The 26150-nt window shown below is 32.4% G+C and overlaps 1 non-coding gene across 1 annotated transcript; it reads left to right on the top strand.

The window, feature by feature from the left end:
• Nucleotides 1–9162: 9162 nt before the first annotated feature.
• On the top strand, nt 9163–9269 carry LOC112101642. Its single transcript, XR_002907664.1, has one exon. It is a non-coding gene; the product is annotated as a small nucleolar RNA R71 (small nucleolar RNA).
• Nucleotides 9270–26150: the final 16881 nt, after the last annotated feature.

The raw sequence follows: 26150 nt of genomic DNA, 5'->3' as shown, positions 1-26150 counted from the left end.
GAAAGGGACTCACACAAGCTGCTGCAAATTAAGTGGAAACAAAACTCTTTCCCTCATTGTTTGATTAAAATAGGATGTGTATCGCAAATAAAGAGGCAAAAAAATAAACCAACAAAATCCAAAATAAAAATCAACCATAAGAGACATACATTTTTACGTGGAAAACCCAAAGCAGGAAAAATCATGGACATAATCCGATAAAATCTTTCACTACATTAATAAGATTCTTCTTTACATAATACTAGAAGCTACTAACATCAACAATCTCAGTATTCTTGGCTTACAGAAACAACTTAATAACTATCTCTCTAACAAGGGGATATCTCAAATAACAGCCAACGAAATGATAAAATAAAAATTAAGACGGTAGGATTGTAGAGAACGATGGCAGAAACTTACCCTCAAAATTTGGGAGAAATCATAGTTAATTTTGTCTTCCGATCGTCCAATTAAAAATTAAAAATCTTGCGGTTAATTTTTGCCTTCTAATCGTCCAATTAAAAATTGAAAATCTTGCCCCAAATTGTAATAGTCAATCACTGTCTTCTTCTCCCTTTTCCCACTTGTCTTTTTACGATAGTGAAACTAGTGCTGCCGCTTGCTTTTAAAGCCAAAAATTTCATGGTAATTTTCATCCAAGTCTAAAGCTTAATATTAATTACACGTCAAGTGAATTGTTGTGAAAATTTGAATAAACTCGCAAGCGCACGAATCTAGAAATAAAATAGTGGTAACGAGGTTGATCCCACAGGGATTGTTATAAATTGAAAAGTCTAATTTAAATCTAAAATTAATATTAATTCTAACCTAGTTGAGCAAATTGAGTTTTAAGAGAAATTAAACTAATTAAACTAAGAAAACAATTAAAGCAAATGAGAAATCAATAAGAAAAATTACCAAGGTTTCAGAATCCACCACTATTCAACTAGTAATTATCTAATTATTAGTTAACCCCCAATTTTAGAGTGACAACTCGAAATCAATCTATGTCATCTCATGGATATAACAATTAAGCTCAAGTAATTAAATCTAATGTAGGTTCTTTTTCTGCTTGATAATATGACATCTACGAATCTCATGTAAACATATTGAATAACAAAGAGTCAAAGTTTCCTAAGCACTCTATGTAAATAATTTAATGAAAGACATAGAATCAAAGATAATCATGTATAAACTTTATAAATCCAAGCATAGATTTAATCGAATATTAATCCTAACAATCAATAATGCATGACAGAATTAATGAAAAGATTTTATTAACATCCAATTAATCGTGTGAAATAAAAACCATAATCATCAAAGAACATATATAGGGAATTAATTAAATAAAAAGATAATTATTTCATTGAATGGGTTTAATCCTTAATCTCAGTATAAGAAAATTAGTTAGACATACTTGAATTGGGAGCAACAAAATAAATGAAAACAGCCATGAAGCCGAACTGTTGCACTCGTCCTTTTCTCCCCTCTTCTGCCTTGCGTTTGCACTCCCTCCTCCTGGCGGCTACTCTCTTGCCTTTATATAATGTTACTGACTTGCTTAATCCTTATTGGATTCTAATTGCATTAATTCTTCACAACTTATCATAAGTCAAAGCCATCCACCGACTTATAAAGCCCACTCACCAAGCCCTTTTAAAATTATTTCCTTACTAAACTTTGAAAGCTAAGTACACGTTAGACCACAAAGAAAAGACCAATTAATGACTTCTTCTTTTAATGCCCAGCACATGCACTCCAAATTGCCAAATCTTTGCTTTCCAAATGCATGCCCACCGTTCATCTTTTGAAGGGATTGACTTCCAATTTTAGTCTTATTGACTTCTAAATTTGAACTTCCTCATGCCCTTTTTATCCTTAATCTTCAATTAATTCCCTATTCAACAAAATAATTCAATTAATTAAAAATAACAAATAAAGATAACTAACAATTAAATAATTAAGAGTAAAATATGTATATAAATTATGCTCATCAAATACCCCCAAACTTAGATTTTGCTAGTCCTCGAGCAAAACTAAAACTTAAAACAAAAGTAAAAACAATGAAACAAAAAGTAAATCTTAACTAAACCATTTTCGCAGAATCGCGATTGCATTTAGCGTATGCAACAAGCCTTTAAACCCCTAGGCGGCCCTAGTGGACGAGTTATAGTCTCGTGAGAGCTTCAGTGATGATACCCACAAACATCATTTTTCAAAGAATTAAAATAAAAATAAAATGAAAAGAGCAACAAGCTTTAAACAAAACATGAAGATAGCCTCAAAGATTGCATAAATTATATAGCTCAAAGAAAATTTCAAATATTGGCAAAGTTCTAACTTTAATTCAATAGTCAATCACATCTCTCTTTTGATTTTGGTAGTGTGTATGTGAAATCAATTCAATCAAATCCATTCCCAAAATCCTCAATATCAACAGCCTTCGCCTCAAATAAAGAAAAGAGTAGGTCAAACTAATCTTATCATCTTAATCTCTAATTTTTTTTTTCACAGGCTTTTATGTGTATTTTCTTTTGATTTTTTTTCAGCACATGCACTTGATTTTTTTCTTCTCTTTTTTTTTCTTTTTTTTTCTCAGCCATAGTCAGGAGCTTTCACTCTACCCCTTAAGGTAGCCTTCTTCTCATGGTAAATTATCCTCTACATACTGGTGGTACATAGGCCCAAATTACTCAAGGATAGCTTCACTCTTAAGGGTTATAGGTAGGTATTTCTGACTTTAGTGCCCGTGTATACTATTTTGTATTGTGGAGATAAGAATCAAGACAAACAGTCATTTACTCTATCTAAAATTCTCAACTCAGGTTGCGTCAATATCAAATTTCAAGTCAAAATTATGAAAGAACTGATATTAGTGCTCATGGTTTAAAGAATCTCAATCAAGAGGAACTAACACAAGAATCAAGTATAAACTAAGACAATATTCAACACTTTCTAAAAACCATATTCATTGTCAATCAAATTTTTATCATTGGCTTTTCACATAAAAACAAAAAACAACACAATTGTTTTTTTTAATTTTTTCAATTTTTTTTTGGTTTTTTTTTTAACAAACAAAGCACACACTATTCCCACCCCCAAACTTATTTGGAACATTGTCCTCAATGTTTCACAAACAAAAGATATGCATGCAAACAAATGAAAGAAATAATAATAATAATAATAATAATAAAAACATAAATAATAAAAGAAAGTTGGAGAGAACACACCTGGATGGGCTATGAAAGCTTAAAAAAATGACAACTAAAAAGAAAACATTAGAAAAGAAAAATACTAGAAAAAAAAAACAAAGAAAAGAAAACCTACTATTAAAACAAAACAAGAGTGCAAAGATGGACTTAATTAATCCTGATAAATAGGATCATCTAAAAGTATCTCCTCAACTTCTGGTGTTCTTAACTCTAAAAATGGTTTTAATCTTTGCCTATTGACCTTAAATAAATCACCATTTTTAGGGTTTTCAATCTCAATTGCTCCATAAGGGAAGACAGTACGAGCTATAAAAGGACCAGACCATTGAGAACGTAACTTACCTGGAAAGAGATGCAATTGGAAATTATATAAAAGTACTTTCTGACCTGGTGTAAAGGCTTTTCTCAAAATGTGTTTGTCATGAAAGACTTTCATTCGCTGTTTATAAATCTTGGCATTCTCATATGCATCATTCCTGATCTCTTTAAGTTCTGCTAGTTGTAATCTTCTCTTGGAACCAGCCTACTGCATGTCAAAATTGAATTTCTTGATAGCCCAATATGCACGATGCTCCAACTCTACTGGCAGATGACATGCTTTTCCATACACAAGTCAATAAGGTGACATCCCAATTGGTGTTTTAAAAGCAGTCCTATATGCCCACAATGCATCATCAAGTCTCAAAGACCAATCCTTTCTATCTGGCCTAACTATTTTCTCTAGAATCTGCTTGATCTCTCTATTAGAAATCTCTACTTGGCCACTGGTTTGAGGATGGTATGGGGTGGCAACCTTATGTGTAATGGAATATTTGTCCAAAAGAGTTTTGAAAGGTTTATTGCAAAAATGGGTACCACTATCACTAATGATTGTTCTAGGGAAACCAAAACGAGACAGAATATTACTCTTCAAGAATTTCACTACAACCCTATGATCATTGGTTTTGCATGGAATAACTTCAACCCACTTCGACACAGTCTACTGCAATCAATATATACTGATAACCAAAAAATGGAGGAAAAGATCCCATGAAATCAATACCCCATACATCGAAGATCTCAACCACAAGAATAAGATTGAGTGGCATCATGTTCCTCTTTGAAATGCTACCCGTACGTTGGCACCTATCACACAAAGAACAAAAAATATAAGCATCATGAAAAAGAGTAGGTCAATAAAAACCACATTGTAAAATTTTTGTTGCTGTCTTTTTAGCACTAAAGTGGCCTCCACAAGCTTGTTCATGGTAAAATGAGATAACACTTTGAATTTCATTATTGGGAACACATCTCCTAATAATCTGATCAGCACAATATTTAAATAAATATGGATCATCCCAAAAGAAGTCCTTCACTTTAGATAAGAACTTTGTTCTATCTTGCTTAGTCCAGTGCTCTGGGATTTGACCTGTAGCAAGGTAATTAACTATATCAGCAAACCATGGTACAACATTTACACTCATAAGTTGCTCATCTGGGAAAGACTCATTCAAAGGTAAAGATTCTGGAATAAATTTAAGATCAAGGCGAGATAAATGATCTGCCACAACATTTTTAGAACCTTTTTTATCTCTAAATTCAATGTCAAATTCTTATAAAAGCAACACCCAACGAATCAATCTTGCCTTAGCATCTTTCTTAGTAAGCAAATATTTTAAAGCAGCATGATCAATAAAAATAATCACTTTACAACCTATAAGATAAGATCTGAATTTATCAAGTGCAAACACCACAGCTAGCATTTATTTTTCTGTAGTTGAATAGTTTAACTGTACATCATTGAGTGTCATACTAGCATAATAAATCACATACGGCACACGATCTAATCTTTTTCCTAAAACTGCTCTTACAGCATAATCAGATGCATCACACATAATTTCAAAAGGCAAATCCCAATTAGGTGGCTGAATGATAGGTGAAGAAGTCAACAATTTCTTAAGCTTTGCAAAAGCATCAAGACAAGATTCATCAAAGATAAAAGGTGCATCCTTAATAAGTAAATTGCATAAGGGTCTAGAAATTTTACTAAAATCTTTAATGAATCTTCTATAAAAACCAGCATGTCCAAGGAAAGATCTTACTTCTTTTACGGATTTGGGATGTGGAAGATTAGAAATTAAATCCACCTTAGCTTTGTTGACTTCTATACCTTTGCTGGAAATTATATGACCAATGACAATACCTTATTTTACCATGAAATGACATTTTTCCCAATTTAGAACCAAGTTATTTTCTTTACATCTCTGCAAAACTAATGGTAGATGCTGCAAACATTCATCAAAAGAATCTCCATAAACAGAAAAATCATCCATGAACACTTCAAAAAATCTCTCAACCATATCAGAAAAAATACTAAGCATGCATCTTTGAAAAGTAGCAGGTGCATTGCATAAACCAAATGACATTCTTCTATATGCAAAAGTTCCAAAGGGACAAGTAAAAGTAGTTTTCTCCAGGTCATCTGGAGCTATAGGGATCTGATTATAACCTGAATATCAATCTAGAAAACAATAAAAATCATGACCTGCAAGTCTATCAAGCATTTGATCAATAAATGGAAGAAGAAAATGATCTTTTCTTGTGAATAAATTCAATTTTCTATAATCAATGCAAACACGCCAACCTGTAGTTACTCTAGTGGGAATTAATTCATTATTAGCATTAGTAACTACTGTAAAACTAGATTTCTTAGGAATAACTTGCACAGGACTAACCCAATAGCTATCTGAAATAGGATAAATAATTCCCGCATCTAATAATTTGATTACTTCAACTCTTACTACTTCTTTCATGTTAGGATTTAGCCTACGTTGCATCTCCCTAATAGGTTTAGCATTTTCTTCAAGATGAATACGATGCATGCAATCTACTGGATTAATACCTTTAATATAAGAGATGGTCCATTCTATTGCCTCTTTATGCTCTTTTAGAATACCTAACAATTTACCTTTTTGCTTAAGATCAAGGGAAGAAGAAATAATAACAGGTAGAGTGTCAGATTCTCCCAAGAATGCATATTCTAGAGTGTCAGGCAGTGCTTTGAGCTCCAATTTTAATGGTGTCTCTGCAGACGAGCTAATCTTCTTCTCAGAATAAGGTAGCAGTTCTGACTTGTCTTCCATTTAGTTATGTCCATAATTTGAGGTGCATCAAGTAAGGTGTTGACTCCCGCAATTGCACTGTCATCATTAAAAGATAAATCAGAATGAGTTAAACATGCCTCTAATGGATCATCAGTGTGGTTAGAAATGAATGAATCTTCTACTAATTCCTCTATCATATTTGCTTCGAAAAATTCATCTTCTTCCTGTGGCTGCTTGGTAACATTAAAAATATTCAATTCCATGGTCATATTACCAAAAGATAGCTGCATGTTTCCATTCCCGCAATTAATAAGGCATCAGCTGTAGCTAAGAAAAGATGACGTAGAATAACTGGAGTGTGTTTCTTAGGATCTTGTACCTGTTGAGTATCAATACCAATAAAATCAACAGGATAGTAAAATTTATCAATCTGTATCAACACATCCTCTATAATACCACGAGGTATTTTCATTGACCTATCAGCAAGTTGCAAAATAATAGGAGTTGATTTCAACTCACCTAGTCCAAGCTGCATGTAAACAGAATAAGGCAAGAGATTAACACTAGCACCCAAATCCAATAATGCTTTATCAAAACATTGGTTCCCTATAACATATGAGATAGTAGGAGAACTTGGATCCTTAAATTTTGGTGGCATTTTACATTGGAGTAAATTGCTAGTTTGTTCAGTTAAAAATGCCTTTATGGTGACATGCAAATTTCTCTTTTTAGTGCATAAATCTTTCAAAAACTTGGCATAAGAAAGAACTTGCTTAATAACATCGAGTAAAGGGATGTTTATACTTACCTGCTTGAAGATTTCCATAATCTCACCTGTTGAAGTCCCTTTCTTTACCTTTGTTAACCTTTGAGGAAAAGGAGCCTTGGGAATGTAAGCTGGCGGACCACTCTCTTCAGGATCATTTGGTGATGAGTCTTGTGATGGAACTGGATCTGAAGAAGTAGGCGCATATGTCTTTCTTGTTTGAACCTCCACCTTATTGTCAAATAGTTTTCCTCTTCTCAAGGTCATAACAGATTTTGCTTGTTCATGCTGATGATTTGTCCAAAAGAGTTTTGAAAGGTTTATTGTAAAAATGGGTACCACCATCACTAATGATTGTTCTAGGGAAACCAAAACGAGACAGAATATTACTCTTCAAGAATTTCACTACAACCCTATGATCATTGGTTTTGTATGGAATAACTTCAACCCATTTGGACACATAGTCCACTGCAACCAATTTATACTGATAACCAAAAGATGGAGGGAAAGGTCCTATGAAATCAATACCCCATACTTCGAAGATCTCAACCGCAAGAATATGATTGAGTGGCATCATGTTCCTCTTTGAAATGCTACCCATACGTTGGCACCTATCACACAAAGAACAAAAAATATAAGCATCATGAAAAAGAGTAGGCCAATAAAAACCACATTGTAAAATTTTTGTTGCTGTCTTTTTAGCACTAAAGTGGCCTCCACAAGCTTGTTCATGGAAAAATGAGATAACACTTTGAATTTCATTATCGGGAACACATCGCCTAATAATCTGATCAGCACAATATTTAAATAAATAGGGATCATCCCAAAAGAAGTCCTTCACTTTAGATAAGAACTTTGTTCTATCTTGCTTAGTCTAGTGCTCTGGGATTTGACCTATAGCAAGGTAATTAACTATATCAGCAAACCATGGTACAACATTTACACTTATAAGTTGCTCATCTGGGAAAGACTCATTCAAAGATAAAGATTCTGGAATAAATTTAAGATCAAGGCGAGATAAATGATCTGCCATAACATTTTCAAAACCTTTTTTATCTCTAAATTCAATGTCAAATTCTTGTAAAAGCAACACCCAACGAATCAATCTTGCCTTAGCATCTTTCTTAGTAAGCAAATATTTTAAAGCATCATGATCAATAAAAATAATCACTTTACAACCTATAAGATAATATATGAATTTATCAAGTGCAAACACTACAGCTAGCATTTCTTTTTCTGTAGTTGAATAGTTCAACTGTGCATCATTGAGTGTCATACTAGTATAATAAATCACATACGGAACTCGATCTAACTTCGTACACTCCTTTAGGATTAGGAACTGGTTGACTTGGAAATTTTCCTTTTTCTCTCTCCGCTACAGTAGCTGCTAATTGACCCAATTGATGTTCAAGCTTTAGAATAGCTTGAGTGTTTGACTGAAAAGCTTGTTGGGTTGACTGAATGAAACTTTAAAGTGTATCCTCTAAAGAAGGCTTTCTTTGTTGGGGTGCAACAAATTGAGACATATGTTGTTGGGTAGGAGGATGTACTTGGTTAGGAGGGACAAATTGTTGATTGGGCATGTTAAATTGTTGCCCTCCTTGGTTTGACAAAGGTTGATTTTGTTTCCAAGAAAAATTCGGGTATTCCTCCAATTAGGATTATATGTGGATGAATATGGACTATTGAAGGATTTTTCATACGATTGTAAGCATGAACCTGCTCAAAATAAGCCTCTGGATAGGCTGGTAATAATGGACAATTCTGTGCTGTATGAGACAAGTTAGAACAAATAGCACAAACCTCATTAGCTACACTAGGATGATGATTCATTGATTGGTTCAGAGCTAAGACATCTACTTTTCTAGAAAGTGTAACTAGAGTGGATTTCACATCAAAATCATCCTTAACTTTATATAACCCCTTTCTAGAAACTTGAGATGATTTTTCCCTTTGGTTTGAAAAATCCCACTGTTGAGAATTCTCAGAAAGTGAATTAAAGAAATCCCATGCAGCCCCTTCATGTAGGTTCAAAAATCTCCCACCATTCATAGACTCTATCATATGACGATTCGACATGGTTAAACCGTTATAAAAGCATTGTATAAGTCTCCATTTCTCAAAACCATGGTGGGGGCACTTAAGGAGTAAATCATTAAATCTTTCCCAACACTCATAAAATTGCTCACCCTCTCTTTGATAAAAATCACTTATCTCTCTCCTAAGGGCATATGTTTTAAACATAGGAAAAAACTTGGTGAGGAACTTATTACTCAATTCATCCCACGTAGTTATAGACCCAACATGAAGCGAATTCAACCAAGCTTTCGCTGTCTTTTAATGAGAAAGGGAACATACGAAGCCTAATTGACTCATCGTTAAAATTTTGAAAACGGAATGTAGAGCATATGTCAAAAAATTCCTTAATGTGCAAATATAGATCCTCTCTCTCTAACCCATGGAAAGATGGTAAAAGTTGAATGACTGAGGGCTTAAGTTCAAAGTGTGTTGCTGTAGTTTGTGGCAACACAATACAAGATGGTTGGTTGGCTGCAAGTGGTGAAAAGTATTCTCTAAGGGTTTTCTCTGCTTGCACTGGTGGTAGTACTGGCAATAATCTATTTGGGTCATCCATGACTTGAGAAGAACTAGCTTGACTACTATCGATTTTCGACTCTCTTTTAACCAAATGATTTGTTGAATCATGTTCCCAAACACTCATAAACTAACTAGACAAGGAAAGAAAGAAAATAAAATAAAATAAACCAACAAAAATGAGAATAAACAAACTTTAAAAATAAAAGAAATCAAACAACCAAACAATGAATTTAAAGACAAATAAACATTTTTTTTGGTTTTTTTTTGTTTTAATTAAAAAATAAAAGACAACCTAAATTATAATTAGTGGAAGAATCAAATCAACCTAGATTAAACTGACTTTCTAGCACAATCCCCGGCAACGACGTTAAAAACTTGTTGTGAAAATTTTAATATACTCGCAAGCGCACGAATTTAGAAATAGAATAGTGGTAACGAGGTCGATCCCACATGGATTGTTATAAATTGAAAAGTCTAATTTAAATCTAAAATTAATATTAATTCTAACCTAGTTGAGCAAATTGAGTTTTAAGAGAAATTAAACTAATTAAACTAAGAAAACAATTAAAGCAAATGAGAAATCAATAAGACAAATTACCAAGGTTTCAGAATCCACCACTATTCAACTAGTAATTATCTAATTATTAGTTAACCCCCAATTTTAGAGTGACAACTTGAAATCAATCTATGTCATCTCATAGATATAACAATTAAGCTCAAGTAATTAAATCTAATGTAGGTTCTTTTTCTGCTTGATAATATGACATCTAAGAATCTCATGTAAACATATTGAATAATAAAGAGTCAAAGTTTCCTAAGCACTCTATGTAAACAATTTAATGAAAGACATAGAATCAAAGATAATCATGTATAAACTTTATAAATCCAAGCATAGATTTAATCGAATATTAATCCTAACTATCAATAATGCATGACAGAATTGATGAAAAGATTTTATTAACATCCAATTAATCATGTGAAATAAAAACCATAATCATCAAAGAACATATATAGGGAATTAATTAAATAAAAAGATAATTATTTCATTGAATAGGGTTTCATCCTTAATCTCAGTATAAGAAAATTAGTTAGACATACTTGATTTGGGAGCAACAAAATAAATGAAAACAGCCATGAAGCCGAACTGCTGCACTCGTCCTTTTCTCCCCTCTTCTGCCTTGCGTTTGCACTCCCTCCTCCTGGCGGCTACTCTCTTGCCTTTATATAATGTTACTGACTTGCTTAATCCTTATTGGATTCTAATTGCATTAATTCTTCACAACTTATCATAAGTCAAAGCCATCCACCGACTTATAAAGCCCACTCACCAAGCCCTTTTTAAACTATTTCCTTACTAAACTTTGAAAGCTAAGCACACGTTAGACCACAAAAGCAAAAGACCAATTAATGACTTCTTCTTTTAATGGCCAGTACATGCACTCCAAATTGCCAAATCTCTGCTTTCCAAATGCATGCTCACCGTTCATCTTTTGAAGGGACTGACTTCCAATTTTAGTCTTATTGACTTCTAAATTTGAACTTCCTCATGCCCTTTTTATCCTTAATCTTCAATTAATTCCCTATTCAACAAAATAATTCAATTAATTAAAAATAACAAATAAAGATAACTAACAATTAAATAATTAAGAGTAAAATATGTATATAAATTATGCTCATCATGAACCCTTTTTTGAACTTTAGACTTCTAGGCTCTCAAATAAGATGGACCCAACAAATCTGCCTCTCCAGATAATTTAAGGGGCACTGCCAAGCCCACTTTCTGCATATAGTTTTTGAGTTTCTCCTCGGGTAATGGTTTTGTCATTATATTTGACCCATTCTCTGTAATGTGTATCTTTTTAAGCTACAATTGTTTCTTCTCAAGCACGTCTTGTATCCAATGATACCTCACATCAATGTGCTTGGATTTCGAATGGTATGTTGAATTCTTTGCCAAGTGAATGACACTTTAACTGTCGCAATATACAACAAAGCTGTCTTGCTTCACACCCAACTCCTATAGGAAATTCTTTATGCACAAGATTTCTTTGCAACCTTCAGTGATTACAATATACTTTACTTCTGTGGTAGAAAGAACAACACATCGTTGAAGTCTGGACTGCTATGAGACTGCTACCCCTGTAAAGGTGAGCAATATATCCTGATATAGATTTTCTAGAATCAAAATCTCCTGCCATATCTACATCCGTGTATACTTGTAACACAAGTTTGTCACCATCAAAACATAAACATGCATTGGAAGTACCTCTGGGATATCTGAGAATCCGCTTAACTACTGTCCAATGTTATTTGCCCGGATTGGAGAAAAACCAACTGACTATACCAACTAAATGAGTAATATCTAGTTTTATATAAACCATGACATACGTTAAACTACCAACTGCTGAAGCATAAGGAACTCATCTCATTTCTTGTTTCTCTTTCTCACTTGCAGGACAACGCTCGGAAGTAAGATTGAAATGGCCCGCAAGTGGAGAACAAACAGATTTTGCCTTACTCAAGTTAAATTTTTTAATAACCTTTTCAATATATGCTTTTTGAGATAACTATAACTTCTCAGATTTTCTATCGTGGGAAATCTTCATGCTAAGAATCTATTTCGTCGGTCCTAAGTTCTTTATTCTAAAAGACTTGCTAAGCTCTCTCTTCAGATTGTCAATCTTACTAGTATCCTAGCCAATAATCAACACATCATCGACATATAGCAAAAACATGATGAAATCATTATCAACAAACTTATTCACAAAAATGCAATTATCACACATTATCTTGTTAAAACCATGATTCTCCATAAAAAAATCAAACTTTTTGTACCATTGCCTTGGTGCCTATTTCAACCCATACAAACTTTTCTTCAATTTGCAACAAGTTTTTCTTTGCCTTTGACATTGAACCCTTCAGGCTGCTCCATGTATATTTTCTCTTCTAAGTCATCGTGCAAGAAAGTTGTCTTTACATTAAGTTGTTCAATCTCCAAATTCAAGCTAACTACTAATCCCAAAACTACTCGGATAGAAGACATCTTCACCACAGGAGAAAATATTTCTTCAAAATCAACATCTTTCTTCTGACCAAAGCCCTTCACAACCAATCTAGCCTTGTACCGTTGTTGTGAGTTATTTTCAGTCTCCAATCTATAAACTCATTTGTTCTTCAATGCCCTCTTTCCCTTAGAAACCTTTACTAAGTCATAAGTGTGGTTCTCATTGAAGGATTACATCTTCTCTTGCATGGCTTTAACCTACTCATTTTTATGCTGGTGAGACATGGCTTCTTCAAAACATTTTAGCTTCCCTCCATCTGTAAGTATCACATATTCATGTGGAGGATATCTAGTGAAAGGTCATCGTTCTCTAATGGATCTTTTCAATCTTGGCTCAACTAGTAGTGCTGATGGTTCTTGAGGTGCCTAGTCAATTGGTTCTGCTAGACTATCATTATTATCCTCTCCAACTCCCCCATGATCATCATGAACTACAAGTGGAGAAATTGAAGTTGGAATAATAAAAATCATCACTCTTCTTTGCATTACCATATGATCTTCAAGGAATATAATATCTCTACTTCTAATCAATTTCCTTGCCACTTAGGGCCGGCTCAACCATATTTGGGGCTTTAGGCAAATGATATTAATTAGTTTTTCTTAAAATTTAGGACAATATATATATATATATATATTATTTATTGAAAATCAATTCTTTAAACACTCTAAAATGTAAATTTTTTGAATAAAATTATATTCTACTATTGCTAATCCATAAAATTTTAATTCAATTATAACATTTTCACTTATTGTTTTTTAACTCAAATTACATCTTTTTTACTACTCCTTTTCTAGTTTCAACTAATTTTTTATTCACCTATTTTCTAAATTTTTTCGATATAGTTTTATTTCAAAATAGATAAAACAAGCACACACAAAAATAATAGGTGAATAAAATAATATATTAAAAAGAAATAAGAACAAATAAATAAATCAACTAATTAAGAGAATAATACAAAGATAAAATCTGGAATTTGAGGTGAAATCATAAATTAACTTTATCTTTATATTAATTGTTTGAGGATGAGTAATGATCAATAGCCATAGAGAATAGAAAAAACTATTAGATTTTTTCTTTTTCTTCTTGAGTGGAGAGTAGAGGAAGTAGGATTTTTTTTCCCTCTCTCTCTTTCTTTCTCTCAAACACCAAGAACATATTGTGTCTTGATTGTTGGAGGAAAAAACTAATGGATAAGTAATAAAATGTGGGCTTTCATAGAGGTTTAAAATGAATATAAAACTTTTTAATTATAACATATTAAATCTAACAATGAAATAAAGAATTTGTAGGATTGAAACTATTAATTTATCGGTTTTGTAGGAATTAAAACTACTAAGTACTACATTAAATAAACTTTATAGGAATTTGATAGTTTATTTGGGAAAATATAATTACAAAATAATAATAAATTAAATGCATAATAATGACTTTTAAATTCACTTTCCCTTTTTATATAGAAAATAATCATCTCATGGATCCTTCATGTAAAGCGGCGCCCTAGGCAACTGCCTAAGTTGCCTAGAGGCCGTTACTGTTGCCACTAGATCCCATAATATGTTCCCAAATTCTTCATTCCCATAGCATAAGAAAATGCATTCTTTGGCTCTATCATCAAGTTTCGATCTTTCATCTTTTGGGATGTGAACATATAATCTACAATCAAACACTCTTAAGTGTTTATAAGAAACATCTTTCCAAGTCCAAACTTTCTCAGGTATATCGCCATCTAACGGAGCTGAAGGAGAAAGGTTAATTAAGTCAACTGTAGTGCACATAGCCTTAGCCCAAAAATATTTAGGAAGCTTGGCATCATAAAACATACACTTGACCCTCTCTTGAATCATTTAATTCATCCTTTCTGTAATACCATTCTGCTACGGGGTTTTTGGAACAGTCTTCTCAAGTCTGATTCCATAGGTTTGCAACATTGCTCAAATAGCACTCTGTACTCACCACCATTATCTGCCCTGACACACTTTCATTTTCTTCATTTCCCTCTCTCAATATAAGCATGAAAGAACTTAAACACATCAAGCACCTAGTCTTTAAATTTCAAAGCAAAAGCCCACACTTTTCTAAAACAAACATCAATAAAGGTCACAAAATAAGTGCACTTCCTATTGATACACTTTGCATTATACAATCATCAGTGTGAATTAAATCAAGGATTTACGACTTTCTAGATGGAGAAAAGCTTATAAAAGCTACTACGTGTGCCTTTCTAGCTAAGCAATAAACCCAAGTCTTGAGGGACATACCTCCGAAGCTAGGTAGAAATTCTTTTCTAACAAGAGTTTCTAATCTTTTCTCACCAATGTGACCAAATCTTTTATGCCATGTCTCAACGTCAAAATCTTTTACATTCACATTTACTTCTTCTTTCTTGATCTTGGCTTCTATCACATAGAAAATGTTTACTTTCCTCTCCTTCACTAACACTAGAGAGCCTTTGGTGAGCTTCCATTTTCCTTCACCAAATTAGTTAGTATAACCATCATCGTCAAGCTTGCCTGTAGATATCAAATTAAGGCAAATATCTGGTATATGTCTGACAATCTTAGATGCTCCTTCATTTCCCATCTGAACATGACCATAATCATTGTGAAGTAATCATGATGTGTAGTAACATGAGACGAAATACGCGAATCAATCACCCAATCATTAATATAGCAAGTGAGATTTACTAAGCTCTCATCATAAACAATACCCAAATCACTATCAATTATGGTTGCAGTATTCTCTTTGTCATTTTTCTGACCATCGCCTTTTTCTTTCATTTGTTCTCTTTTCCACAATCTACACTCTCTTTTAACGTGACCCATTTTTTGACAGTGCACTTAATATTTCTCATCTCGTACTTAGATCTTCCTTTACAGTTATCTTTTACTGGCGAAAATTTTTACTTTGACTTCTCCCCTGCCTTTCTTATTTTTCTGAAACAAGTGCATCTGACTCAAAGAGAACTGCTTCAACACTCTTTCTTCTAGATTCCTCATTTTGTAGCCTATCTGTAACCATATCCAATGATAATTTCTTATTTGACGCTAAATAATTCACTGCCACCACTAATATCTCTTAACTATCAAACAAATAACTAAGCAACAATAATGCTTATAACTCATTATCTAAAATAATTTTCATAGTAGTCAATTGATTAACCAAGCCCTGAAATTCACTAGTGTGTTCAGTTATATTGCGCCCTTTTTTGTATTTCAAGTTAACAAGCCTTTTCATTAAATTGGCTTTATTCTATATTGTCGACTGCTCATAAATTGTTTTCAATTTCCTCCAAAGAATATCAGCCGTGGATTCCTTCGCAACATGGTTGTATGCACTCTGATCAATCCATGAACTAATGGCACCCACATCCTTATGATTTAATTGCGCCTATTTCTTATCATCTAAATCGGCAGGTCTAGCTTCTTCACCTTTAGTAGGTTCATGAAAAATTTTCATGTACAACAAATCTTCCATCTTACACTTCCAAATACCATAATTCAATGATATTAATTTAATCATACATGTCAAGGATTCCTCCATCTTAACCATACAAGTAATAAAATCACAACCTGACGCTCTGATACCACTCTATTGGGAAAGGGACTCACACAAGCAGCTGTAAATTAAGCGGAAACAAAACTCTTTCTCTCTTTATGAGATTAAAATAGGATGTACACCAGAAATAAATAGGTGGAAAAATAATCCAATAAAATCCAAAGTAAAAATCTACCGCAAGATAAATATATTTTTATGTGGAAAACCCAAAGTGAGAAAAATCACGGATAGTAGTTCGATAAAATCTTCCACTATATTAATAGGATTACAACATAAATTCTTCTCTAGATAATATTAGAGGCTACCAACACCAAGAATCTCAATATTCTTGGCTTATAATAACAATTTAATAATAATTTCTAACAAGTGGGTATCTCAAATAATAGCCAACGAAAGGATAAAATAAAAATTAAGACTAGTAAGATTATAGAGGGCAATGCTAGGAACTTATCTACAAATTTAGGGAGAAATTAGAGTTAATTTTACCTTCCGATTATCCAATTAAAGGAAAGTTTACCCCTAAATTGTAATAGCTAGGCATTGTCTTCTTCTCTCTTTCCCACTCATCTTTTTGGGATAATAAAATTAGGGCTGCCGCTTGCTTTTAAAGCCAAATTTCATGGCAATTTTCATCCAAGTCCAAAGCTTAATGTTAATTTCACATCAAGCAAGCCTTTTTTAGGCTTTGAGCTTTTGGGCCCCCAAATGAGATGGACCTAAAAGATTATAAGGTTTTGTTTGATATATTTACTGGTGATGGTAGATGTTTTGTGTTTGCTTGATGGTTGATTCGTATTAAAAATTATTTGATTACCAAGCGATGAAAATGTTATTTTGTGCTTATATTAAAATTTGTATTTGTGTTTATTCAATTTATTAAGAATTATTAATTATTTTTTAACTATATCTAATTTTGTGTATTTTTGCGTGTTCATTAGGTAAAATATTAATTTCACATAATTCAAGACTCCAAACAGATAAATGAATGTCAAATTTGGATTCTTGAGGTCCGAAAACCTTAAGATTAGTCAAGATTGGCTAAAAATTGAGCTTGTGCAAAAATTAACTTTTTCTGTTGATTAAGATATGAGTGAATTGGATAACTGTCAATTTTGACTAAATCTCAACTATTCATGATTTAATAGCCACGATCATGCCACATTGCAATTGTTGGTGAAGCAAGTTATAGGATCCGAATCTTTGTATTCATGTCGACTCGATCCAAGATTTTAATTTAATCATACATGTCAAGGATTCCTCCATCTCAACCACACAAGTAATAAAAACACAACTTGACGCTCTGATACCACTCTATTGGGAAAGGGACTCACACAAGCAACTGTAAATTAAGCGGAAACAAAACTATTTCTCTCTTTATGCGATTAAAATAGGATGTACACCACAAATAAATAGGTAGAAAAATAATCCAATAAAATCCAAAGTAAAAATCAACCGCAAGATAAACATATTTTTATGTGGAAAACTCAAAGTGAGAAAAACCACGGACAGTAGTTCGATAAAATCTTCCACTATATTAATAGGATTACAACATAATTTCTTGTCTAGATAATATTAGAGGCTACCAACACCAAGAATCTCAATATTCTTGGCTTATAATAACAATATAATAATAATTTCTAACAAGTGGGTATCTCAAATAATAGCCAACGAAAGGATAAAATAAAAATTAAGACTAGTAAGATTATAGAGGGCAATGCTAGGAACTTATCTACAAATTTAGGGAGAAATTAGAGTTAATTTTACCTTCCGATTATCCAATTAAAGGAAAGTTTACCCCTAAATTGTAATAGCTAGGCATTGTCTTCTTCTCTCTTTCCCACTCATCTTTTTGGGATAATAAAATTAGGGCTGCCGCTTGCTTTTAAAGCCAAATTTCATGGCAATTTTCATCCAAGTCCAAAGCTTAATGTTAATTTCACATCAAGCAAGCCTTTTTTAGGCTTTGAGCTTTTGGGCCCCCAAATGAGATGGACCTAAAAGATTATAAGGTTTTGTTTGATATATTTACTGGTGATGGTAGATGTTTTGTGTTTGCTTGATGGTTGATTCGTATTAAAAATTATTTGATTACCAAGCGATGAAAATGTTATTTTGTGCTTATATTAAAATTTGTATTTGTGTTTATTCAATTTATTAAGAATTATTAATTATTTTTTAACTATATCTAATTTTGTGTATTTTTGCGTGTTCATTAGGTAAAATATTAATTTCACATAATTCAAGACTCCAAACAGATAAATGAATGTCAAATTTGGATTCTTGAGGTCCGAAAACCTTAAGATTAGTCAAGATTGGCTAAAAATTGAGCTTGTGCAAAAATTAACTTTTTCTGTTGATTAAGATATGAGTGAATTGGATAACTGTCAATTTTGACTAAATCTCAACTATTCATGATTTAATAGCCACGATCATGCCACATTGCAATTGTTGGTGAAGCAAGTTATAGGATCTTACACTTCCAAATAACCATAATTCCATGATTTTTAATTTATCATACACGTCCAAGGATTCCTCCATCTCAACCACACAAGTAATAAAAACACAACCTGACGCTCTGATATCACTCTATTGGGAAAAGGGACTCACACAAGCAGCTGTAAATTAAGCGGAAACAAAACTCTTTCTCTCTTTATGAGATTAAAATAGGGATGTACACCACAATTAAATAGGTAGAAAAATAATCCTATAAAATCCAAAGTAAAAATCAACCACAAGATAAACATATTTTTATGTGGAAAACCCAAAGTGGGAAAAACCACGAACAATAGTTCGATAAAATCTTCCACTATATTAATGGGATTACAACATAAATTCTTCTCTAGATAATATTGGAGGCTACCAACACCAAGAATCTCAATATTCTTGGCTTATAATAACAATCTAATAATCATCTCTCTAACAAGTGGGTATATCAAATAACAGCCAATGAGAGGACAAAATACAAGTTAAGACTAGTAAGATTGTAGAGGGCGATGCTAGGAACTTATCCTCAAATTTAGGGAGAAATTAGAGTTAATTTTACCTTTCGATGATTCAATTAAAGAAAATTTTACCCGTAAATTGTAATAGCCAGGCATTGTCTTCTCCTCTCTTTTCCCACTACTCTTTTTGCGTTAATAAAACTAGGGTTGCCGCTTGCTTTTAAAGCCAAATTGCATGGCATTTTTCATCCAAGTCCAAAGGTTAATGTTAATTTCACATCAAGCAAGCCTTTTTTGGGCTTTGAGCTTTTGGACCCCCAAGTGAGATGGACCTAAAAGATTTATAGGTTCTGTTTGATATATTTACTGGTGATAGCGGATGTTTTGTGCTTGCTTGATGCTTGATTTGTATTAAAAATGGTTTGATTATCAAGCGATGAAATGTTATTTTATGCTTATATTATAATTTGTATTTGTGTTTATTCAAATTATTAGGAATTATTAATTATGTTTTAACTATATCTAATTTTGTGTATTTTTACGTGTTTATTAGGTAAAATATTAATTTCACATAATTCAAAACTCCAAACAGATAAATGAATGTCAAATTTGGATTCCTGAGGTCCGAAAACCTTAAGATGAGTCAAGATTGGTTTAAGATTGAGCCTGTGCAAAAGTTAACTTTGTCTGTTGATTAAGATATGAGTGAATTGGATAATTGTCAATTTTGACTAAATCTCAACTATTCATGATTCAATAGCCACGATCGTGCCACGTGGCAATGGTTGGTGAAGCAAGTTATGGGATCCGAATCTTTGTATTTAGATCGACCCGATCCACCCATTAACTCGCCAAATCTCAACTGTTCATTGAACAAATCAGACGCTTCAGAAAATGCCATTTGTAATGTTGACTTTGAAGTTTGACTAGCCGTTGGATCGTTATCTAATGGTTGTGTAGAGCACATGCATTAAGCTTATGATGGACCGCAATACACTGGATTATGAATTCCTTTTTCTATAAATAGAGCCTCATATTTATGTTTTGATTATCTCTCTTCTTCTCAATTTCTCTCAATTTCCCTGTAATATTATTTTTCAGGTGTGTTTTAATATTTTGCATAATTATTTTTATAAATAAATTTAGTTTATTTTCAATTTTCGTTGTTTTTAATCCTTTTAATTATAAGTAATTTAATTTTAATAATTATTTTTATTTCAGTTATACTTAGCTAAATAATAATAGTTGGGGTAAGGTGAAACTCTTAGGAAATAACCGAAATATGTGGTTGTGTGCACAGTTTTCTTAGGAAATAACCGAAAAACCGAACCGAAAGACCGTGTTATTCTTGGAATTTTATTTAAATAGACACGTGTTAAATTTTAATTGGTTGCGTAAGATAACTAAAATAGGCATGCACACACACGATTATGGAGTATTGGAGTTTGATTATGTATTTTGAAATCTTAATATTTCATATTTTGTAAGTATTTTATTAGTAGTTAGTAAGATATTAGTGATAAAATGTGTTTTGAATACTTTGTATTTATTGTTAATATTTGTAATGAAATTAGGTTAAATTAATTATTGAAAAATTATTACATTCATGAGGCTTAATGGGATAAAAATTTAGAAATTCAAAATAGGCCCAAAACTGAAAAAACCAAACCGAACCGATCCGAAAATATCTGTTTATGTTCGGTTTTTAGTGAGTTCGGTTCTTATTTGGTTCTTTTTATAAAATAACCGATTTAAATCGGTTTTGCTTAATTTTGATCCGAACTGAACCGGACTGAATCGTGCCCATTATTATTTATAGTAGACAAACAAGGGAGTATGGCATAATAAATTCTTAATATCTTAATATAAGGTATGGTAAAATGGTATTTTGACTTATTATAGACAAATTAAATTTTGGCACAATAAATACTTAATTCATAATAAAATTAATGGAAAAATAATAATAATTTATATAATTAATCTTTTGGGTAATAGATCTAAAAAAAATGGCAAAAAGAATTTATTAAATTTTATTTACTACTAAGAGTGGATACATAACCCTAACTAATTCAATTTCATAGTTTCATTTAAATTAAGTTGCATATATTCAAGTTTTATTTTTATTTCTAGATAAAATAAAATAAACAAATTAAATTGTTTCTCTGTGGATCGACCTCAGACTCACCGAGTTATAATATAATAAGACACTCTTGTACTTGGGAGTTAAAAATCATTTTTAAGTTGTGTCAATACAACTGGCTATGATTACTGGTGATGTCTTGGATGTTGCACGTAGAGCTGGCAAAACGGGTCATCGGGTCGTGTTCGTGTCGTGCCAGCTTCGTGTCGTGTCAAATTTAGGTCGACCCAAACCCGACACGAAAAAATAATCGGGTTACCCAATAACTCGTTTAATATCTATATATTGAACAAAAGTTACATCAAATATTTACACACTATCATACATACGTATGTACATACATACATACATACATACATAATTTATCGATATTATAAAATATACAGATCTACCAATATATTACACATGTACACTATTGAGGTTTTAATTATATATATATATATATATATATATATATATATATATATAATATTATATATCAATATTATAAAATATACATGTCTATCAATTTTTACACATTTACACTATTGAAGCTCTAAATGTATGTAAAATTTTATAAATAAAACATTGTGTTTATATTCACCCTTTTAAAGAATAAAAAAAAAGAAAATCATCTCTAATATTTGAGTTTTAATTATAAGAATATGTAAATTATTTTAAAATAGAAAATATAATCGGGTCATTGATCGGGTAAATGGGTCAAGAATTTTAACCCAAACCCGACACGGAAAAAAATCGTGTTGACCCGGACCCGACCCATTTAATAATCGTGTTAAATTTGACGACCCATACCCATTTATTTATGTCGTGTTCGTGTCGGGTAATCGGGTCGTGTCAAATTTTGCCAGCTCTAGTTGCACGGTGCTGGTGATTTACTTTTAGCATATTAGTTTTTACGGTTTGATGAGCAGTTTATTTTGTGTAATGCATCATTAGTTTATGTACTTTTAGCATAATTTTTAGCACATAATGTGTCTTGGATGGTTGAATTTGACAGAACCATTTTGTGTGCAAAGTGTAATGATTTGCCAGTATTTTCATTCAATGGACATATATTTCTATAAACTGTTATTTGCAAATTTTTATTTCTTTTATTTTTTTAATTTTTTCAAATAAACATTGACACCATGGTGTTAGTCTTTTGATGGTATTATTGTAATTAATATATATATGTATGTATATATTAATTCCATAGTGTGATTATTCTTGTGAATCTGTTGTATTAGCATTTGTTCAATAGCATATTGATTGAATTCATTGACACTAAATTATAGTGTTAGTATTTGCTGAATAAAAATTCTTTGATACTAATTCCATAGTGTGATTATTCTTGTGAATCTGTTGTATTAGCATTTGTTCAATAGCATATTGATTGAATTCATTGACACTAAATTATAGTGTTAGTATTTGCTGAATAAAAATTCTTTGATACTAACACTCAATGTTAGCGAAACATATTGCTGACATTATTTAGATGTCACTGAATGCCGTTTTCTTCCTACTAGTATTCAAAATTTTACATTTGATGGTATCGATTATAATGCCTTTCAGCCATTACCCATCAGTGATAATATTATATTGCTACTTATTTTTTCTTCAAGTTTAATATAGTTTGACATCTCTAATTTTGTGTACTACTTCCAGAAGTTCTACGATTCAATTCTAAAATTGCAAGATTTTTAAGTTTTTTAATTTAATTTATGTGTGTGGATTAATTCATTTTTAATTGATTAGATTAGTAAAATATAATGAATTTTTAGTCGAATAAAATGTATGTTCATTGGATTGTGTATACACTTTATAAATTATAAATTAATTATTAATTTATCGATTAATTAATACCTCTTTAAATGAATAGGTTTTTGTGGTTCCGAAATTATTAATTTATAGAGTTTTTACTATATCTCCCACAAAATTCAAACTTAAGTGGCCAACTAAATAAAATTGCTTGAAAACTACTCGATCAATATCCCAAGGGCAATTGTTATCTCTGCTTATTTATAAGGTAAAATTAGCTAGATATGCACAGATTTTTCATAATTAAAGTTGTTGTTCTGTAGTTTTTATATACTTACGTAAATTTGAATTCATTTATCTGTAGCATGCTTGAATAAGTAGGTCTTGATTTAGTTTTTTTTTAAAAGAGCATAACTAAGTTTACATTTATGTATGATATACACATGCACACACTCATGCACATGGGTGTATTTTACGTGTTGTTCCCTATAAATGTCTTGACATTTTCTTTCAGCCTTGTTCAAGCTTTAGATTAACATTACTAGAAGAAAAAAAAAAGTGAGAAAAATCATTTTTTAATTGTATTTAAAAGAGGGTAATTAACCACTTGGGCTTTGCCCAAGTGGCTAGAGCCACTCCCTCACAATTGTGAGGGAAGTGGTTCGAGCTCCCGCAGATGCATTGCGGGGATTTAATTTAAATGTCCTTCTTTGGAGCCCCAAAGCTTGAGTGAAGGCAATCTTTCTCCCAAAATGGGAGTTGGGCATCCCTCGAATATTTGAGAGGGTTAAAAATCTGAGCGATGCCATATCAGAATTGATGTAAACGGGTATCAGTAATTTGTATGGTGTAAATAAAAAAGAGGGTAATTGGCGTTGAGCCTCAACAAGGGGTGATTGTTGTCATTTGGTAATTTGGTTCAATCCTAGGATGCGGTTTGCAACAACTTCAATGGAGGGATGACCAAACGAGTAAGGCTTGCCAGTGGTGGGGGCACGACAACGCCAATCTTAACGTTAGTTAGAGTGACAAGCTCACTGACCTTCTTGTAAATCCCGGATCTATCTTTTTGGGACTGTGATAATTCTATCATCCTAATTTTCAATCTTCATCATCTCAATCTCCAACTTCTCAAAGATTCGGAGATGAGGAGGATTGAAAATAGGGTGACAGGATGATAAACATTCGCCAAACATTGATCCGAATTCGGCAAAAAGGCAAGTGAGCTTGTTAATCTCACTGGCGCTGAGATTGTATCGTGGGAATCTCAATAGGAAGCCTTTCTCAGTTCGTCACCCCACAATTGAAGCTGTTGCAAATAGTTTCCTAGGTTGAAGCAGCCACAAAATGACAATGCTCATCCACTTTTTTTTAGGCTTACCACCAGCTGAGAAATATATCATTAAAAGCATGCAAATGTACTTGTAGAAAAATAATCAAGCTCGAGAACGAAAGATACAACTTCGGGTGGCGCTTTTAGATGAAGAATTCACAAGCGGCCTTAAAAGTTTGTGATAGAGCTCTTGATTTGGGGTAGTGCAACAAATCTTAAGAAAGGCTTCGAATTATTGACTTGAAACTTGATGTAACATTTGTTTTTATGTTGGAAATATGAATAGGTCATAATCTGATCGAAGTCTGAATATGTTAAAATGCATAAATTTGAATGTACATTAATTTTCCTTTTCTTAGTATTTTTTTTTTATACATTGGAGCCTAGTAGGAATTAGGATATAACTGATCGAGGAACAAAGGTCCCATACATATCATTACATAACCAATATCCAATCCCCTCGAGGGATTATCAAAAACATGAAAACCGAGAGGCACGGATCCTGCGAACTTGGCCATGAAATCAACAGCAAAATTAGCTTCACGATATATGTGCTTTATGGAGATTCGTCAATCTCTATTCATTAACTCCGTGATGGCATTGATAAGTGAAAGGTTGGCATTAGGCACCGATCTTGTGGAAGAGATAACTTGGAAGATACATTGGCTATCCACCTCTGCCTCCAAGTAATGGATACCACCATCCCAAGCAAGGCGTAGACCTTGAAACATACCTTGCAGTTCAGCTGACGTCACCGAACAAAGACCAATGTTCATTCCAAAACTGAACTGCCACTTGCCAGAGCAGTCCCTCACCAAGCCTCCAGCACTTGCTAAACCATTCCTTAATCAAGAGTCATTTGTATTCAATTTGAAAAATGGTTTAGAAGGAGCTTGCCAGTCAATTTCTTTGATGATTTTACTACCACGAACGAAATGGAGGCTTGATTTTGCATTATGGATGTCATGAACCCAAGATCGAATTTCAGCGACCATTTGACTGCAGCAAGGTGCATTATGTGAGAAGATAAATTGGTTATGCCAAAACTAAATTTTCCAAATAACAACGCCAAACAAGCAAGCCCAATCATCCATAATCTCATTGATACCAGCCTTTCCCAAGTTGAAGCATAACCGATCACGAATATTCAGAGAGAAAAATGATTGCCAAAAATATTTGGAACCAAATAATTCCATATTATTTTTGCAACTACATAATCTTAAAGGGCATGAATCACATCTTCTTTTTTCTGACCACAACATTCACAAATCATGGAGCTCTGGATGTTCCTCTTGAATCACTACTAGAAAAATGGTCTTTATTACTGACTTTAGAATAGTGTCAGAAATTACTTTTACTGACACTTATTAATTGTGTCAGTAATCTGGGAGTCAGAAAAATAGTGACACTTGTAAGTGGTGTCAGTGATTACTATTACTATAGTATCACTAAAATAATAACACCATGGTATCAAAATATTACAATACTATATTAATATTTGTGATTACTGTTACTATAGTATCACTACTTTATTTATTATTTAAAAAAATAATTATATAAAATGACATGTTGCCCATTGATTTGTTGATAGAATTAAAAGGCTGTGAGAAATAAGAACAAAAATCAATTTATATATCAAAACCTTTCATAACATTTAAATATTATCAATATATATTACACAATCCAAATACTTCAATAGACAAAGACGTCTGATTACAAGACATCTGATTCTTATAATTG

This window comes from Citrus clementina, unplaced genomic scaffold (assembly GCF_000493195.1).
Source record: "Citrus clementina cultivar Clemenules unplaced genomic scaffold, Citrus_clementina_v1.0 scaffold_9, whole genome shotgun sequence".
Lineage (NCBI taxonomy): Eukaryota > Viridiplantae > Streptophyta > Magnoliopsida > Sapindales > Rutaceae > Citrus > Citrus x clementina.
The sequence above is the reverse complement of the archived record's forward strand: the minus strand, read 5'-3'. Positions and strand labels throughout refer to the sequence as shown.